Source organism: Erinaceus europaeus, chromosome 14 (assembly GCF_950295315.1).
Source record: "Erinaceus europaeus chromosome 14, mEriEur2.1, whole genome shotgun sequence".
Lineage (NCBI taxonomy): Eukaryota > Metazoa > Chordata > Mammalia > Eulipotyphla > Erinaceidae > Erinaceus > Erinaceus europaeus.
In genome coordinates, this window is record NC_080175.1 from 58,238,250 (window position 1) to 58,256,276 (window position 18,027).

Below are 18,027 nucleotides of genomic sequence, written 5' to 3' on the forward strand. Positions count from 1 at the left end.
TGTTGTTTTATTGTTGTAGTTATTATTGTTGTTGTCGTTGTTGGATAGGACAGAGAGAAATGGAGAGAGGAGGGGAAGACAGAGAGGAGGAGAGAAAGATAGACACCTGCAGACCTGCTTCACAGCCTGTGAAGCGACTCCCCTGCAGGTGGGGAGCCGGGGTTCGAACCGGAATCCTTATGCCGGTCCTTGTGCTTTGCGCCACCTGCGCTTAACCCACTGCGCTACAGCCCAACTCCCACCTCACTTCATTTTACCCCCACATTTCCTCCAAAAAAGATACCAGTCTCAAATGATGACATAAATCTCCTGTTTCTTACTCTTTGCCTGCTTAGAGCTCTTCACACAACAGTTTTATTTCTTTTTTAAAATTTTTATTATCTTTTTAAATTTATTTTTATTACATTTATCTATTGGATAGAGACAGCCAGAAATCTAGAGAGAAGGGGGAGATATAAAGGAAGAGAGACAGAGAGACACCTGCAGTCCTGCTTCATCACTCAAAAAGATTTCCTCCTGTAGGTGGGGACCAGGGGCTTGAACCTCGGTCCTTGTGCATTATTACATGTATGCACTACCAGGTACAACACCACCCGGCCCCTTCCTTTTTTTTTTTTTTTTAAACCAGACTCTAAGTTGTATCTCCTACAATCTTCTTAAAACTCTTATGGTTTATAAAGTTAGTCCAGTTCTCTGATGTTTGCCTCAGGTGTGGGGGTGAAGCAAGTGCAGGTCTCTAAAAATATGAAGTTTCACTGTGTAAGAAATGGGGACACAGTGGGCTGGGGAGACAGCATAATGGTTCTGCAAGCAGTATCTCATGCTTGGGTGCCAGGTTCAATCCCTAGCACCACCGTAAGACACAGCTAAACAGTGATCTGGTAAAATAATAATAAGTGATTAATTAGTTAAAATAAAATAATTAAAAAGTAAGAAGTGAAAACACAAAAAATCAGAGAGAAAAACACCCATGCCATTATCATCTTTCCACTGAAAGACTGAAATTCAGTCTTTCTACAAATCACTCCACTTGCTATGAAATGTCTTCCAAGAGACTCTGAATGCCTTCTCAACTGAAGCTAATTGTTAAGAAAGGATAAGCACAAATACTTTATCATTAGACCCAGAAAAAAGAAAAAAAGAAAAAAAAGATTTGGCTAGTGAACTTCCTTTCCATCTGAGATTCCCAAGACAATTGAGAAGCAGTGAGAAGTCAAATCCATCTTAGGAGATTCCGAAGCAGAGCATAAGGTGAAAACAAACTTCCCATGTCTAGAAATTCAAACCAGCAAAGAAATTACTCACTTGAATATTAACATATTAAAAAAATAAGTAACCAGATTGGGAAGACAACATAGTGGTTATGCAGAAGAGTTTTGTGCCTGAGTCTCTGAGGTCCCCAGGTTCAGTCCCCAACACCACAGCATGGCAAAGATGAGCAGGGCTCTGGTCTGGACTGGCACTCTCTCTCACTCTTTCTTTTTTTTTTTTAATTTTTGTGTTTTTTTTTAAGTTTTTATTATCTTTATTTATATATTGGATAGAGACAAACAGAAATCCAGAGGGAAGGGGGAGATAGTGAGGGAGAGAGACAGAAAGACACCTGCAGCCCTGCTTCACCACTCACAAAGCTTCCCCCTGCAGGTATGGACCAGGGGCTTGAACCCTTGCACATTGTAACATGTGTGCTCAACAAGGTGTACCACCACCTGGCTCCTCTCTCTCCATCTTTCTCTCTGTGTATATCACTCATTAAAACAAATACATAACATAAACTGTTATTTGATGTGTTAGCAGTCACTTATCAATACTATTTCCCCAAACTAATTTTTCTTCTAACTTTATATACTTGATGATTTTTGAAGGGCAAAAATATCCCTAACATTTTTCTGAGTTTTTTTCCCCCAAAATCAAAACTGGAATACTGGGGTGGGGGTGGAAAGTTGGCATAGGACTGATATAGTTACTGCACTAGCTATACTAGCTGCATTTGTCCTGTAGTTTATTCTCTTAAATTGTCCCATTGTCCCAAACCTGGAGATCCATTTCTGTAATCAAAGGCTGGACCATGTTAAAAAATTTGGGGGAACAGGTGGTGGTGCACGTGGTTGAGCACTCATTACAATGTGCTAGGGCCTGGGTTCAAACTCCCGGTCACCATCTGTAAGGGAAGAGCTTTGCAAGTGGTGAATCAATGCTGCAGGTGTCTCTCGGTCTCTCTTCCTCTCTATCTTCCTATTCCCTCTCAATTTCTAAGCCTCTATCCAATAAATAAATACATAATAAGAAAAATTAATTTTCTGAGCTACTGTCTATGCTCAATATATACTTCTTTCTCAATAGAAACAGGCTGGGGGTATGGATTGACCTCTCAATGCCCATGTCCAACAGAGAAGCAACTGCAGAAACCAATTTTTTAGGAGAATAGAACAAATGCTACAAATGTTTATCTGGAACCAGAAAAGACCTAGAATTGCCAAAACAATATTGAGAAAAAAGAACAGAACTGGAGGCATCACAATCCAAATTGTATTATAGGCCATTGTCATCAAAACTGCTTGGTACTGGAACATGAATAGACACACTGACCAGTGGAATAAAATTGAAAGCCCCGAAGTAAGCCCGCACACCTATGGACATCTAATCTTTGACAAAAATGCCCAGACTATGAAATGGGGAAAGCAAAGCCTTTTCAACAAATGGTGTTGGAAAAAATGGGTTGAAACATGCAGAAAAGTGAAACTGAACCACTATATTTCACCAAATATAAAAGTAAATTCCAAGTGGATCAAGGACTTGCATGTTAGACCAGAAACTCTCAGATACTTAGAGGAAAATATTGGCAGAAATCTTTTCCACATAAATTTTAAAGACATCTTCAATGAAACGAATCCAATTACAAAGAAGACTAAGGCAAGCATGAACCTATGGAACTGCATCAAATTAAAAAGCTTCTGCATAGCAAAAGAAACCACTTACCCAAACAAAGAGACCCCTCACAGAATGGGAGAAGATCTTTATATGCCTTATATCAGACAAGAGGCTAATAACCAAAACATATAGAGTTTGCCAAACTCAACAACAAGCAAACAAATGACCCCATCCAAAAATGGGGAGGGGACATGGACAGAATATTCACCACAGAAGAGATCCAAAAGGCTGAGAAACACATGAAAAAATGCTCCAAGTCTTTGATTATCAGAGAAATGCAAATAAAAACAACAGTGAGATACCACTTCACTCCTGTGAGAATGTCATACATCAGAAAAGGTAACAGCAGCAAATGCTGGAGAGGTTGCGGAGTCAAAGGAACCCTCCTGCACTGCTGGTGGGAATGTCAATTGGTCCAACCTCTGTGGAGAACAGTCTGGAGAACTCTCAGAAGGCTAGAAATGGACCTACCTATGATTCTGCAATTCCTCTCCTGGGGATATATCCTAAGGAACCCAACACACCCATCCAAAAAGATCTGTGCACACATATGTTCTTGGCAGCACAATTTGTAATAGCCAAAACCTGGAAGCAACCAAGGTGTCCAACCACAGATGAGTGGCTGAGCAAGTTGTGGTATATATACACAATGGAATACTACGCAGCTATAAAAAAAATGGTGAGTTCACCGTTTTCAGCCTATCTTGGATGGACCTTGAAAACTTCATATTAAGTGAAACAAGTCAGAAACAGAGGATGAATATGGGATGATCTCACTCTCAGGCAGAAGTTGAAAAACAAGATCAGAAGAGGAAATACAAGTAGAACCTGAAGTAGAATTGGCATATTGCACTAAAGTAAAAGACTCTGGGGTGGTTGGGGAGGGGGGAGAATACAGGTCCAAAAAGGATGACAGAGGATCTAGTGGGGGTTGTATTGTTATATGGAAAACTGGGAAATGCTATGCATGTACAAACTATTGTATTTACTGTCAGATGTAAAATATTAATTCCCCAGTAAAGAAATTTAAAAAAAGAAAAAAAAATGCAGAAACCAGAACCCTCACTTTCTACATCCCAAAAATAATTTTAGCCCTACTCCCAGAGGGATGAAGAATAGGAGAAGAAAACCAGAGGGCTCTATACCCCCATTCCACCAGGACCCAAAGAATTTGTCATGAAGAATTTTGTTTTTATAGCATCAGTAAAAGGGATGGGAGTCTGGAAAACACCAGAGGAAGCCAGGCACTGTATCTCTTATCTGAGAAAGAAGAGGAAAAAAGGAAAGACACTTAGAAGTAGTAACAGAAGGCAAGACCATTGAAAAAATGGAGGGGTGTATTTTTTTTCACAGATATACATAGATAGCTATAAAATCCACCCATATTAGTGACCTTTGAAGAACCACTGCAGTTTCCAGTGAAAAAGGTGGGACACAGAACCCTGGTGGTTGGTCTGTGGAGAACAGTCCGGAGAACTCTCAGAAAGCTAGAAATGGACCTACCCTATGATCCTGCAATTCCTCTCCTGGGGATATATCCTAAGGAACACAACACATCCATCCAAAAAGATCTGTGCACACATATGTTCTTAGCAGCACAATTTGTAATAGCCAAAACCTGGAAGCAACCCAGTTGTCCAACAACAGATGAGTGGCTGAGCAAGTTGTGGTATATATACACAATGGAATACTACTCAGCTGTAAAAAAAAAAAAATGGTGACTTCACTGTTTTCAGCCGATCTGGGTGGACCTTGAAAAATTCATGTTAAGTGAAATAAGTCAGAAACAGAAGGATGAATATGGGATGATCTCACTCTCAGGCAGAAGTTGAAAAACAAGATCAGAAACGAAAACACAAGTAGAACCTGAAATGGAATTGGCGTATTGCACCAAAGTAAAAAAACTCTGGGGTGGGTGGGTGGGGAGAATACAGGTCCATGAAGGATGATAGAGGACCTAGTGGGGGTTGTATTGTTATATGGGAAACTGGGGAATGCTATGCATGTACAAACTACTGCATTTACTGTTGAATGTAAAACATTAATTCCCCAATAAAGAAATAAAATAAAAAAAAAAAAAACAAGTAGAACCTGAAATGGAACTGGCGTATCACACCAAAGTAAAAGACTCTGGAGTGGGGGTGGGTGTGTGGAGAAAATACAGTCCAAGAAGGATGACAGAGGACCTAGTGAAGGTTGTATTGTTATATGAGAAACTGGGGAATGTTATGCGTATACAAACTATTGTATTTATTGTTGAATGTAAAACATTAATTCCCCAATAAAGAAATAAAAAAAAAAACTGGTGGTTGGAACCATATAGAATTATACCCCTATTACCTTACAGTTTTGTAAATCAATATGAAATCACTATTAAAAATAAATTCTTTCTGTCAGTCTGGTATAAGCAGAGTTGGCCCAGTTAAGAAGTTAACTGGGGAAGGGAGGTTGTCTGGTAGTGTCATACCCAGTTGAGGACAGGTTACCATGCACAAAGGGACCAGGGTTTGAGCCCCCACTCCCCACCTACAGGGGAGGAGGCTTCACAAGAGCTGAAGTAGGTCTGCAGATGTCTCTCTTTTTGCTTCTCTGTTTCCCCCTTCCCTCTCAACTTCTCTCTGTCTTGTCTAATTTGAAAAAAAAAAAAAAGGAGGAAAAAAGAGCAACAGATTGGGAGGAGTGTGTGAATGAATACCCTGAAGTTTTAACACACATTCACATTTAAAGCAGCTAATGAAGTGTTTGATAAATCACTTCATTAAATCACAAGATTACATCAGTGAAGACACCTCATTTGCTCAACAAGAAAGACCTAAACCATTCTTATTAGGTACTTGACAGTTGAGGTTTAAAAGTATAAAGAAGTCTTCGCTGTGCCTTGAGTGTAAAACATAAAATCCCAGATTATATAAAGAGACTTTAGAATTACAATTCTGGAGGTGGGGTGGTGGTGCAGCGGGATAAGCTCACATGGCGCCAAGTGCAAGGACTGGCATAAGGATCCCAGTTCGAGGCCCTGGCTCCCCACCTGCGGGAGGGTCGCTTCACAGGTGGTGAAGCAGGTCTGCAGGTGTCTATCTTTCTCTGCCCTTCTCTGTCTTCCCCTCCTCTCTCCATTTCTCTCTGTCCTATCCAACAACAACAACAGCAATAAAAATAACAACAATGATAAACAACAAAAGCAACAAAAGGGGAAAAAATAGCCTCCAGGAGCAGTGGGTTTGTGGTGCAGGCACTGAGCCACAGCAATAACCCTGGAGGCAAAAAAAAAAAAAAAAAATTCCAGTTCTTTCCTGATTATCTCACAGCTGTCAAAGGCCTGAAAGAGGAAGAAAAAAAAAAAAAAGGCCTGAAAGATTCTGAATATCTATTCTCTCCACTTAACAGCACTAAGTGGATTTTGAGGTTTCTTTCCTTCATTTTTTTTATCTCTTCTTTCTCTGCTTCTCCTGTTCCCAATCTTTCACATAAATTAGAACTTCTCCCCTTTCTGTTGCCAATCTTTCACATAAATTAGAACTTCTCCCCTTTCTTGATTCTTACTATGTCTACACACAGAGATATTATACAGTAGTGTTAGATGACTACTTAGTATTCAGCACGTCATCACAATTGCTAATGTCAGTGTTCTTATCACCTTAAAGGAGGAAAAATCAACCCCTTTAAGGCTCTGTTTATGAAGAGTCAGGGCAGTCAGGAAAATGATGCACAACCCTTAAGCAATGCTAATATGCTCTTGGGAAAAACAACCCTGACAACTTTATGAGACTGGGGTCTAGTGAAAGCAGGTGGACTTGGCCCCACAAGAAAAGGCTCTGAGTCTCCAGATGAGAAAAGAGACTCGGAGTCAGTGCAAGTGGTTGGCTTCTGCAGCACATCTGAGGAAAGAGGCCAGAGTGGAAATCCACATGCTACCAGCACACAGGCACTGCTGTCTGTCTTCTATGGCGCATGTGGCCACACCTGAACCTGATATAGAATGCCAGGCCCTAACACCTTCACCAATGCTTTTCCACACTGCACAAAATGCAAGTAAGTAGGAGCCGAGAATTTAAAAAATATATTCACAGGATTCTTACATAAAGTGTAGTTTAATAAAAGATGAAAATAGAATTTTAAAAAATAAAATGTAGGAGGGCTGGTGAAATAGCACCCCTGCTTTATCTGTGTGTCACCCAGGTTTGAGCCTGGCCCCCACTGCATTGAAGGAAGCTTTCTCTGAATCTCTGCCTCTATCTAAAAATATAATACAATATAGTATAATATAGCATAATATAGCATAATATAATATAATATAATATAATATAATATAATATAAGGGTCAGGGACAGAGCGTGGAGGTAGCACACCAGATATGCACACTGAGGCCCCAAAGGTCAAAGGCCCAATGCCTGGCACCACCATATGCCAGAAGTGAATAACACTCTGATCTCTTTCTTTCTTCCCCTTTCTCATATGAAAATAAATAAAATCTCTAAAAATATGAAATCATTGTTTCTCACATGAGAAAATAATTAAATGTTGCAATATGAATCACAGCTGGAATGCAATACTGAAACCCTAATAAGAATAGATTCTAAGGACAGCTTTTGGTTTTTAAACTAAACTCTCAGAAACAAATGAAATAACTAATACTGGGATAGCAAAAGAGCTCACTCGGTGTGCTGTTTTACATTGTACATAAACCAAGTTCAAGCCTGGCCCCTACCTCATTGAAGGAAACTGTGTGTGTGTGTGTGTGTGTGTGTGTGTGTGTGTGTGTGTGTGTGTGTGTGTGTGTCCTGGATCTGAAGCTCCAAAGATAGAAGGAGAGAAGGAAAGAAAAGAGAGAGAAGAGAGGACAGCAAAAGAGAGGAGGAGAGGAGAAGGGAGGGGAGAGGAGTGGAGAGGAGAGGAGAGGAGAGGAAGGAAGGAAGGAAGGAAGGAAGGAAGGAAGGAAGGAAGGAAGGAAGGATGGAAGAAAGAAAGAAAGAAAAAATGAAGGGCAGGAGTAGATAGCATACTGTTTATGCAAACAGACTCTCATGCCTGAGGCTCCAAAGTCCCAGGTTCAGTTGCCTGCACCACCATAAGCCAGAGGTGAGCAGTGCTCGAGAGAGAGAGAGAGAGAGAGAGAGAGAGAGAGAGAGAGGGAGAGAGAGAGAGAGAGAGAGAGAGAGAGAGGGGATGACAGAGAGAGAGAGGAAAAGGGAAGGGGAGGGGAGGGGAGGGGAGGGGAGGGGAGGGGAGGGGAGGGGAGGGAAGGGAAGGGAAGGGAAGGGAAGGGAAGGGAAGGGAAGGGAAGGGAAGGGAAGGGAAGGGAAGGGAAGGGAAGGGAAGGGAAGGAAACAAATTTCTGTTTTGTTTTATTCCCAGAACACTGCTCAGCTCTGGCTTATGGTGGTATGGGACATTGAACCTGGGATGTAGGAGCCTTAGGCAGAACAGTCTCTTTACATAACCATTATACCTCCTCCTTCACCCACAAACTTCTGTTTTGCTCCACACCCTTTTCTTTACCCTTTTCCCAACAGCTCTGGGCCAGTCCAGCATTGCCCTTTTCAGTGCCATTGGCTTTCTCAAGCACTCTTTACCATCTTATCTTAAGAACAAGGCCCACGAAGACCAGACACGCATGAGGTCTCTGAGGCGGGAGGCAAGGAACTCACAAGGACATGCCTGCAGATACACAGTCCAGCCGGAGGAGAGCCTGGGCTATCCTGTGGGAACCCAGGAAGCAGGTCTCTGGGCCAGTGGAACCACCCTGGGGACAGCTTTCATCCTGTCCCCAAGGCCTCCACACAGAGCCACACACCCCCTCTCTGTCACAGGGCCACAAGTTCCCAGCACTTGGGCTTCAGCTGCATTATAGGCTGCCTGACTTTCCACCTGTCGCAGAGAGAATTCTCCATCATCCTCCCCACATTTGGAAGGAGTTCATTAAAGAGCACTTAAATTCTGCCCCCTCCCTTTTTTTCTTTTTTTAAATAATTTTCAACACTCAAGCATTTGACAGTCTTAGGGAGGCCTATAAGAGGAGAGTGCTGGGAGGGGGCGGTAGCGCAGTGAGTTAAGCACACATGGCGCAAAGCACAAGGACCAGAGTAAGGATTCCAGTTCAAGCCCCCAGCTCCCCATCTGCAGGGGAGTCGCTTGAAAAGAGGTGAAGCAGGTCTGCAGGTGTCTGTCTTTCTCTCCTCCTCTCTGTCTTCCCCTCCTCTCTCTATTTCTCTCTGTCCTATCCAACAACGACGACATCGATAACAACAACAATAATTACAACAATAAAAAACAACAAGCTTTATGGGGCCAGGCAGTGGTGCACCTGGATGAATACATATATTATAATGTGCAAGGACCCTGGTTCAAACCCCTGGTCCCCACCTTTGGGGGAAAGTTTTGCAAGTGGTGAAGCAGACCTACAGGTATCTCTCCTTCCACCTCTCTCTCTCTCTCTCATCACCCCTTCCCTCTCAATTTCTGGCTATTTCTATCCAATAAATGAAATGAAGATAGTAAAATAAATAAATAAAGGGAGAGTGTTTTGCAGAGTACAGAGAAGGGAAATTTTCAAAGTAATGTTTTAGGACATATTGTTTCTTCTGAGGGTTTTTTGTTTGGTTGCTTGGTAGGTTGGTGTTAGAGGTTGTGCTCATATCTTCTTAAAAAGCTCAATGAGGCAGGGTAGATTGCATAATGGTTATGCAAAGAGACTCACATGCCTGAAGCTCTAAAGTCCCAGGTTTGATCCCCGACACCACCATAAACCAGAGCTGAGCAGTGCTCTGGTTTAAAGGGGGGGCAGGTGGTGGCTCACCTGTCTGAGTGCATATTACAATGCACAAGGACCCAGGTGCGAGTCCCCCCAGTCCCTGCCTGCAGGGGGAAAGCTTCACAAGTGGTGAAGCAGTGCTGCAGATGTCTCTCTGTGCCTCACCCTTTCTATAACCCCCCCCCTCAATTTCTGGCTGTCTCTATCTAATAAATAAAGATGATTAAAAAAAAAAAAAAAAAGCCTGCATGGCAAGAAAAAAAATCAATTGTACCTTTTATGGAGCACCTGAGGGCTCCAGCACCCAGGCTGTGGTGCAGCTCTATACAAAAGCTTAGCAGGCAGAAGGCAAAGAGGGATCTCTCTGACCCTTTCCTGCAGGCACTGAGGGACCTCGAGGACCAAGGACCTTGTTACAGGGACCAGCCAATCTATAATGCAAGGTTTCTGCTGGTGAGATGGCCACTAAGGCTTCAAAATGATGACAAATGCTAAGCCTTCAAGGCTGAGTCAATGCTTTCTAGAAAGGACCCTGGAGAAGGAGCATTCTGGGTCTATGATAGGAACAATATTTGGCAGGCCTCCTTCCTGCCCGCCCTGCCTTTGTCAAAGGTGTACTATTCTTTCTCAGGGTGATCACTGGGCCTTGGTGCCTGCAGTATGAATCCACTGCTCCTGCCAGCCATTTACATTATTTTATTTCATTTTATTTCATAGGATAGATAGAAATTGAGAGGGGAGAAGATAGAGGGATACAAAGAAACACCTGCACACCTGCTTCACTGTTCATGAAGCTACCCCCTGCAGGTGGAGAGCGGTGGCTCAAACCCAGGTCCTCATGCATGGTAATATGTGCTTAGCCAGGTGTGTTACCACCAGAACCCCAAGAGGATACTGTTCTCTTACTGAATTTTCTGCTCTGAGTCCAGCCTCATACTGTGTTAACTTTGTTTTCTTTCCTTAACTTAATACATTTTCTCTTTTTTAATAAATTTTATTTATGAAAGAGAGAGAATGAAAACCAGAGCATCACTCTGGCACATAAGGTGCCAGGAACAGAACTCAGGACCTCATACTTTATCCACTGTGCCATGCCCCGTGCCATAAATGCATTTTCTAGTCCTTGTGGAGCTTGGAGCCACTTTCCCATTTCTCAGGATCAAGCCCACACTCTGCCTTTTGGTGGGTGCTTTTCTTTTTCTAGATAAACAAATAGTACTCCCCCTATCAAAAAACAATAGTAACAATACATTACTTGATAAACAAAGTGTCTCTAAGACTTTGTGAGAACTACCATGGTTATCACTGGGAGGGTAGGGGCAGAGAATTTTGGTGGTAGGTGCAGTGTGGAACTATATACCCTGTCATCTTTTTTTTTTCTTTTTTAAATTTTTATTTATAAAAAGTAAACACTGACCAAAACCATAGGATAAGAGGGATACAACTCCACACAATTCCCACCACTGGAACTCTATATCCCATCCCCTCCCCTGATAGCTTTCCTATTCTTTATCCCTCTGCGAGTATGGACCCAGGGTACCCTGTTATCTTACAACCCCATAACCAAAATTAATCACACACACAAAAAAAATTTTTTTAAGAGGTCTGTATTGATAAAAGCAGATTTGAGTGGCTATAGGGGTATGATAGGTGACAGAAATAGGAAAAGATTAGTAAAACAGTCCAAATTTTCTTCCTTTTTTATTATCTTTATTTATCTGATAGAGATAGTCAGAAATCAAGAGGAAGGGTGAGAGAGATAGATTGACAGAGACAGACCTGCAGCACTGCTTTACTACTCACAAAGCTTTCTCCCTACAGGTGGGGACTGGGGGCTTGTACCTGGGTCCTTGCACACTGTTTTATATTTTTCTAACAGTAAAAATTTTCAGTTCTAAAATAAGTAAGTCCCATGTGCCAGCCATAGTTCACCCAGTTAAGCACACATACTACCATGCCCAAGGACCCTGGTTCAAGCCTCTACTCCCTACCTACAGGGGGGAAACTTCAAAAGTGGTGAAGCAGGTATGCAGGTGTCTCTCTCCATCTCCCCTGCTCCTCTCAATTTCTCTCTGTCCTGAGAAATAAAAATAAAATGGAAAAAAATGGGGAAAATAGCTGCCAGGAGCAGCGGATTCTTAGTGCCAGTACCAACCCCAGCGATAACCCTGGAAGCAATTAAACAGAAAGGAAGGAAGGAAGAAGGAAGGAAGGAAGGAAGGAAGGAAGGAAGGAAGGAAGGAAGGAAGGAAGGGAGGGAGGGAGGGAGGAAGGAAGGAAAGAAGGAAAAAAGGAAGGAAGAAGCAACAAATGTGGAAGATGTATTAATTAGCTCAATAGGGAAATCCTTTCACTTTATATACTTATGTCAAATCTTCAAGCTGTATACTATAATTGGTTTATAATTGGTTTACTTGTTAATTATTCCTCACTAAAGCTGAAAAATCTTTTTAAATGGTCTGTAAAAAATATAGACAGTACTTCAAAAACCCAGCAGTTCGGAAGGCTAGCTTACCAGGCAGGGCGGTTTCAAACCCTGACACTACATGGGAGGCACTCTGGCATTGGAAGAAGTGCTAGTGCTGGGATCTCATTGTTTCTCCCTTCTTCTCTGAAAGAGCAACCTAGAGTAGTGAAATCCCACATGCGTGAGATTCTGGCACCTCCAATAATAATAATAATAATAATAAATAACAAGCTAGAGATTCAGAAGCACAGGGGCCCGTACAGAACAAAGTCTGTGTGTGACACTGCAGCATGTGACAGAGAGCATCCTGAGTGATGCATGACACACAAGGGCAGAGTGAATACAATACCCATGGTGCCTTTCTTTCCAAAGAACTTACCCACTTAATTCACTGGAAGAACCCTGCCTTCTCCCTCGCCCTCTCCCTCTCTCCTCCTCACCCTCCTACTTAGAAACTTGCAGCTTCTCCAGATGATTTAAAGGGGAAGGAAACAAACCCAAAAAAAGGACTTTGCCCATGCACAAGAACCTCTGTTTTCTATCTAAACAAGTCATCTTGGAGTTGTGAAGCCCTGGAGATGACAAAAATAATAATAATAATAACTAAAAAGGATTACTATTATTCTATTACTATTAGTTGAGATGTTAGTGCAGGAACATCTATGTTGTAGTTAGCTAAAATTCTTACTGGTGAGAATGGTAGACCAGTTGTCCAAGAGTATGTTCAAAGGCAACACTGTGGTTGAAAGTCTACCCACTGGGCAGGGAAGACAGCATAATGGTTCTGCAAAGACTATCATGCCTGAGGCTCTGAAGTCCCAGATTCAATCCCTGGCACCACCAGAGCTGATCAGTGCTGTGGGAGAGGAAAAAAAAAAAGAAAGAAGGAAGGAAGGAAGGAAGGAAGGAAGGAAGGAAGGAAGGAAGGGAGAGAGAGAAGGGGAGAGAAAGAGACAGAAAGGAGAAAGAGAGAGAGTGAGTGTGTGTGTGTGTCTGTGTGTATCCACCACCCAGGCCTCTTGAGCTAAAATCCAGGCACACTGCCTTTGGAAGCAGGGACTAGAGAGAAGCAGAGACTGTAGCTGCCAGCTGCCTGCTTAGGCCCATTTCCTGGGCTTTGCTTCCTCTTCAGCTCATGGCCCAGCGTGGAGTTAGCAAAGACACACTCCACTGCATTGGCCCCTGCAGAGTGATCTGTGTGGCTGGGCCACCCCGCCATCCATCAAAGCAAGGCATCCAGAGAGGCAGCAGGCACTGGCCCCCAGGCCAGGCCACCTCTGCCGCCCTTCCTAGGAGCCCTGCCAGGGGACGGTCTCTGCCTGTCCTGCCATTGGCCACTGGAACAAGTCCCCAAACAACTGGCAGATGGAGCCCGAGTGACCTGTGACAACCTTTCACCACAGAGCCGCTTTCTCTCCTGACCCCTGTCCCTGTTTCAGGGCCCTCAGCTACCATTAGGGTGAGGGACATTCAGGGGCCAGGACAATGTCATCTCTGCTAGAAACATGGGACTCCATGGCTGGCTGGGGCACAGGTACAGAGAGTTCTAGAAAAACAGGCTCAAGGGCTACTTGGGACTCAGGTGCATACACTGGAAAGCGCCAGGTTCAGGTGAAGCAAAGGGAAAACACAGGTGTTGGGGAGGCTGTCTCCCCATTCCCACATATTCTGGAGAACCCAGCATTAGCATGCTAGAAACTCTGTCCCTACATATATCTTCATGAAACGGACTAATGTTCCCCTTCCTCACTTGTCCAGGCAGACATGCCTCAAAGAGTCTCCAAGCTTCGCAGTTCTCTGCCCTGCCTTACAACCCCACTCTTGCCTTTTAAAGATCTTACAGTGGGTTGGGGAAGACAGCATAATGGTTCTGCAAAGAGACTAAGGTACCTGAGTCTCCAAAGTCCCAGGTTCAATCCCCTACACCACCATAAACCAGAGCTGAGCTGCGCTCTAGTAAAATAAATAAATAAATAAATAGTTTCAAGTGTTCCCCAGGCTTTTCCAACCTGGCACCTCCTTCAGTTATCTACTTGTACATGACTTCAACAATACATAATGTTTTTTTTCCCTTTTGTTGCCCTTGTTTTTTTACTGTTGTTGTGGTTATTATTGTTCTTATTATTGATGTCATCGATCTTAGATAGGACAGAGAGAAATGGAGAGGGGAGGGGAAGACACAGAGGGGGAGAGAAAGAGAGACACCTGCAGACCTGCTTCACCTGTGAAGTGACTCCCCTGCAGGTGGAGAGCCGGGGGCTCAAACCAGGATCCTTAGGCCGGTCCTTGTGCACTTAACCCACTGCGCTACCACCCGACTCCCTACATAATGATTTTTATCCTGACATTCATTTTGGTCCTTTGGATTCATTTAGAAACAATCATTTCCAAGGAGTGTATGTCCTAAAACTACTTCTTTTTTTAATGGGAAACCTTTCTAATTTATTTTATTTGCTAGGATAGAGTAAAAGTGATAAGGAAAGGGAATAGATGGGGACAGAGAGAGAGAGTGAGAGTCACCTACAGACCTACTTCACCATTCATGAAGCTTTCACCACCCCCCCCCCCATAGGTCGGGACTGGAGGCTTGAACCTGGGTCCTTGTGCATGGTAACACATGCAATTAACCAGGTCACTGCTGCCTGCCCCTGCCCCCCATAACTTCTTTATCCAGTCATCTATCACTGAGCATTTAGGTTGCTTCCACTCCTTGGTTATTGGGAATATTTCAGTTATGAACACAGAGGTACTCTCTGGTAGGAATACAAAGCAGTGCAGCCCCTTTGGAAAACAGTATAGAGAGTCCTTAAGCAAATAAAAATAGAAATACCTTGTGATCCAGCAATACTACGCTTAGGCATTTATCCAAATGACATGAACAGGCTCTCACTTCTTGATTCAAGGCTATCCTGAGAATCCCCCAAAACCATCCCGTCTTCCATTCTAGTCTATATACCACAGGTCTCGGGAAATCTTGCACTAGTGATACAGAAATGCAGGGCAAGATTTGGATTTTCATTTCTCCCACTGCAGGGAGAGTGACAGAGTCTTCCTCTGTCAGGTACAGAGCATGAACCCCAGAAATTGCATGAGGGTCCTCGACTATATTAGCACTTGGCAGACCAGGTAGTGGTGCACCTGGTTGAGTATACGTGTTGTTAGCATGTGCAAGGACCCTGGTTCAAGCTCCCAGTCTCCACCTGCAGCAGGGAAGCTTCCCTAGCAGTGAAGCAGTACTGCAAGTGTCTCTCTTTCTCCCTTTCTAGCTCCCCTTCCCCTGTCAATTTCTCTCAAAATCCTACTAAATAAAATTGAAAGATGGGGGGCAGGCTTTGGCACACCTGGTTAAGCACACACGTTACAGTACGCAAGGACCGGGTTCAAGCTCCTGGTCCCCACCTGCAGAGGGAAAATTTCACAAATGGTGAAGCAGGACTGCGGGTGTCTCTCTGTCTCTTTCCTTCTATCTCCCCCTCCCCTTTCAATTTCTCTGTCTCTATCCAATAAAAAAAATAAAAATAAGATAGATTAAAAATAAGAAAGAAAGAAAGGAAAAGAAAGAAAGAAGGAAAGTTGCCAGCAGGAGTGGTAGATTTGTGTTGCTGGCACCAAGCCTCAGTGATAACACTGGAGGCAATATTTTTTTTTATTTAAAATAAAAAGTAAACAAATAAATGCTATGTCCCTCAAGGACAGTGTGGCATTCCTAGCCATCCCTCTCTGTCCACTCTCCCCATGGGTCTTGATCTTTGCTTGGCTGAGTTTTCTGCTGCTTTAGCTGAACAAAGGTTGTCATAGCTCAGATGAACCCTCTGGATGTTTTAGAGGATGATTGTCTGTGTGGTGTTCTGCATGTCTTGGTGACAGAGCCCCTAACACTACATTCACTGTTTCATACAGCTGTGTCCATAAATGCTGACCACTAACAAGGGAAAAGCAAGGAGGCGACCATCCGCCCCCCCCACACCCAGCCCTGGGATCCATCTTCTCCTGTGATAACCTGGGGACTCCAAACACAGAGAAAACAGCAGACTTCTTTCTGTCAACAGGACACATTCTCCAAAGGTAGCTTTTGCTTTTAGATTCCCCCAAACAGGAAGTTCCAAACCACTGGAACTCACCCGTCTCTTTGCCCAAGTGTCTTCTAAAACAACAAAACAGTGCTTTCCTCTCCTGGCAAGCAAACGGATGGTGGCAAAAGCAGATGTGGTGCTCGCTCCCATCACAGAGAAATTTTGTCAGTGTGGTTACCCTCTCTGGTCACCTGAGCAGGCTCCTCAGGAAATCATCCATGATATAACTCAAGAACAAAACGGTAATTCTGTTCCCACTGGTCTCATCCTTGTGCCTCTGGGCAGAAGACAGACGTGTGTGTGTGTGTGTGTGTGTGTGTGTGTGTGTGTGTGTGTGTGTGTGTGTGTTGGGAGGACAGGAGCAGGAGTGAGAGTCTTGCCAAAGATTGGACAATGCCAGGTCTAAACAGCAAGAGTGGAATAAATCACTCACAAGCTCGCCCCCATGTGGAGCAATTACAGGAAAGACAGACCTCAAACAGCAGGGTGCTGGGGGCGGAGGGGGGGCCCTCATCTGCCTCTCTGTGATCTGGTCTGACTTCTTCTGAGGTGAAGTGACCATGTTTCAGGTTGGTCAATTTAGAAAGAGAGATGAGATGAAGGGGGACTAGATGGTGGCTCACCCATGTTACCATGCACTGGGATCCTGGCTCAAGCCCCCAGTCCTCGCCTGCAAAGGAGAGGAGGAGTTTCATGATAGGTGGGACAGTGCTGCATATGTCTCCCCTCTCTGTCTCTCCCTCAATCTTCCTCTCTAGTTTTCTCTGTTCCTCACCCTTTTTCAAGAAAAAATGGGGGCTGGGGGAGGGCACAACTGGTATAGCACAAACATTACAGTGCACAAGGCAACCCGTTCAAGCCCCTGTCCCTATTTTTTTTTGGGGGGGGGCAGGAGCATGGGGAGGAACTTGTGGTATGCAAGTGTCTCTATTTCTGTCTCCCTTTCTGTCTACCATTTCCTTCACAATTTCTCTCTCCTCTCTCTTCTCTCTCTCTCTCTCTCTCTAGGGTTATCACTGGGGCTGGGTGATGGCACTACGAATTCACTGTTTCTGGCAGTCATTTTTTCCATTTTATTGGATAGGACAGAGAGAAATTGAGAAAGGGGCAAACGGTGGTGCACCTGGTTAAGTGCCCACACTACAGTGCACAAGGACCCAGGTTCAAGCCCCTAGTCCCCACTTGCAGGGGAAAAGCTTCACGAGTGGTGAAGTAGAGTTGCAAGTCTCTCTCTCTCTCTCTCCACCCTTCCCTCTCAGTTCTCTGATTTTATCCAATAAAAAATATTTTTTTTTAAAAAAGGAAGAGATGGAGAGAGGAGGGAAAGGTAGAGAAACACCTATAGATCTGCTTTACCACTTGTGAGTAATCCTCCCTACCCCCACAAGTGGGAAGCCAGGGTCTCAAACCTGGATCTTTTCATGGGTCCTTGCACTTAATACTGTGTGCACTTAACCACTGCCCAGTCCCCTCAATCTCTCTCTATCCAAAGTAACCAGTAAAACAGGGAGAGAGGAAGAAAGAAAGAAGCAAAGTAAGAAAAAGAAAAGGAGAAGAGAGAGAGAAGGAAGAGAAGAAGAGAGAAGAGAAGAGAGCACTGGAAGTGGTGGAATGTGTTGACACCAAGCCCCAGTGATAACCTTGGTGGCAAAAGGGGGGGGGGGGTGAAGGGAGAAAAGGCAAATGAAAAAACAGGAAAAGAAATCATAGAGGAGACAGGGAAGATGGAAAAAGGGAAAGGAAAGAGGGAGGTTTAAAAAAAAATGAGAGGGGTCAGGCGGTGGTGCACCTGGTTAAGCACACAT

At 43.7% G+C, this 18,027-nt stretch overlaps 1 protein-coding gene across 8 annotated transcripts in view; it reads right to left on the reverse strand.

The window, feature by feature from the left end:
- Window positions 1-18,027, reverse strand: part of MECOM (MDS1 and EVI1 complex locus) — a 750,632-nt gene that overhangs the window by 677,999 nt on the left and 54,606 nt on the right. The window lies entirely within an intron of this gene.